This window comes from Elephantulus edwardii, unplaced genomic scaffold (genome assembly GCF_000299155.1).
Source record: "Elephantulus edwardii isolate Elephantulus edwardi_28Jun2011 unplaced genomic scaffold, EleEdw1.0 scaffold00054, whole genome shotgun sequence".
Taxonomy (NCBI): Eukaryota; Metazoa; Chordata; class Mammalia; order Macroscelidea; family Macroscelididae; genus Elephantulus; species Elephantulus edwardii.
In genome coordinates this window covers 17,826,194-17,828,569 of record NW_006399804.1, presented here as the reverse complement: position 1 = coordinate 17,828,569, position 2,376 = coordinate 17,826,194, and the positions used below count along the sequence as shown (strand labels likewise).

General features: G+C 46.3%; 1 pseudogene; it reads right to left on the bottom strand.

Annotated features, from left to right (window-relative positions):
* Nucleotides 1-370: 370 nt before the first annotated feature.
* Nucleotides 371-1,346, bottom strand: LOC102848250 (annotated as a pseudogene).
* Between the last annotated feature and the right edge of the window lie 1,030 nt (nucleotides 1,347-2,376).

The window sequence follows — 2,376 nt, the reverse complement described above, 5'->3', positions numbered from 1 at the left end:
TTACTTTTGGTATAATGACTCTGTATACTCTTCCCATCTTCTTTTAATACTTGCAGGATCACTCAATATTCTGCCCAAAGCAACCTTAAATATTGCAACTCGAGTCTTGAATTTTCTCTTCAGTTCCTTGAGCCTAAAAAATGCTGAGCGAGTTCAGCCTCTTTGATTTTCTGACTCCAGCTTTTTGTACATTTCATTATAATACTTTTGTTTGTCATGTTGCACAGCCTTTTTAAATCTCCTGTTCAGCTCCTTAATGTCTTCTTCCCCCCCCCCATGGGTGAGTCTTTTAATAGTATAAAAAGTACCACAAAACACCAAAAACACGTGCAGTAGCAACACAGCCTCACAGTCCAGACACTTCTGGGCTTTAGCTCTTCACTTTGGGTGGTGGCCTGTACACACGCACCACCACAGCGTGGTCTCTTTCATATGGCTCTAGGGTCAACTGTTCCTGGGGCTTCATGTTCTCCTGTTGCATCTTCTTCACTTCAGAAGCAAACACTGCCTCAGCAGAGGCTGTGGAGTCAATGCAGTTAGCCTTAATAGAAATCACAAAATGCCCTCCATTACGGAGGAAGGTGTGAGCATTCAGGGCCACAACCCGGGTTTGATCAGGCTGGGCCACGTCTGCAAAGATCACATCTACCATTGCAATAAGCATGCGGTATTTGTGTGGGTGCCGAGCATCCTCGATGACAGGGATTATGTTGGTCCTTTTCTTGGCCAGGTTAATGAGGTCCCGGCCAGAGTGATGGGAGAACTCAACGGCATAGACCAGACCATCCTGGCCTACAATGTCAGACACATGGGAGACAGTGGTGCCTGAGGCGGCTCCAAGGTAGAGCACCTTGGCACCAGGTTTGATGTGGATTTGGTCAACACCACCCAGGATCGCTGCCGCCAGCTTGGAGCGGAAGGGGTTCCAGGCGCGATACTCAATTTTGTCATCTCCCTCCAAAACAGAAACTCTCTTCTCGCCATAAACAGATTCCCAGGGACCAGATTCTTGGTAACCAGGGCATCTTCCTTTCCTCGGCAAATGAAAACACCTTCATGTCGGTGCGGTTCCACCATCACATTCTTACCCCCTGGGTTTCCTCTTTTCCTCCCCTGCCACGACCCCGGGCACCAGACTGAAAGCTTCCTCCTCCTCGACCTCTGCCCTGGAAGCCACCGCCACCACTGCCTCCTCCTCGACCTCGGCCCCCACCGAAGCCTCCTCGGCCACCACGACTGCCACGGTCACCACCATAGCCGCCACGGTCAGCACCAAAGCCGCCTCGGTCACCAAATCCTCCTCGGCCTCTGAAACCGCCCCCTCGGGGACTAAAACCTGGCTTCATGGTGAACGCTGATCAGTTAAGCTCCAAAATCCGGGGCGAACAGACTACACGCGCCTAAGGTTTTATAGCTCTTTAGTGTCTTGATTTCTTCCTTCTGCTTTGACTTCTCGGCGCTCCAGTGCAATATTCAGAGTCTCTTCTGACATCCATTTATTTTGGTCTTTTCTTCCGCCTCCATCTTTGCAATGTCGTTTTGCATTCTTCCTGGATGATATTTTTTATATCGTCTCATAACTGATCTGGTCTTTTCTCATTAGTGTTCAAGGCCTTAAACCTATTCCTGAGATGGTTCTGAAATTCAGGTGGGATAGACTCGAAGTCATATTTTGGTTCCTGTGGGCTTGGTTTCACTTTCTTTGGCTTCAGCTTAAACTTGCATATGAATAGTTAGTTGGTGTTCTGTTCCACAATCAGCACCAGGCCTAGTTTTGACAGCTGATATTGAGCTTCTCCAGTATTTCCTGCCACAGATGTAATCTATCTGATTCCTATGAATACCATCAGGTGAAATCCATGTGTATAGCCTGCATTTATCACCAAGTTGTGCCAAGAAATCTGGAGAAAACCACTTGGCCAACTGGCTGGAAAAGGTCTATATTTGTTCACATTCCAAAGAAAGGTGATCCCATATGATGTGGAAATTATCAAACAATATCATTAATATCACATGCAAGCAAGATTTTACTGAAGATTATCCAAAAATTACTGAAACAGCATATCACCAGAGAACTACCAGAAGTGCAGGTTGGGTTTAGACAGGGCCGTGGTACTAGGGGTTTTGTAGCTAATGTTAGATGGATCTTGACTGAAACCAAGGAGTACCAAAAGAATGTCTATCTTTGTTTCATTGATTATGCGAAGGCATATGACTATATAGATCATAACAAACTGTGGCTAACTCTGAGAAGAATGGGAATCCCAAAACATTTGAATGTCCTAGTGATTCCAAAAGGCTGCTCGGAATGACAAAGCAAAATACTATAATGAAATGTGCGAGGAGCTAGAGTCAGAAAAGCAAAAGGGCCGAACT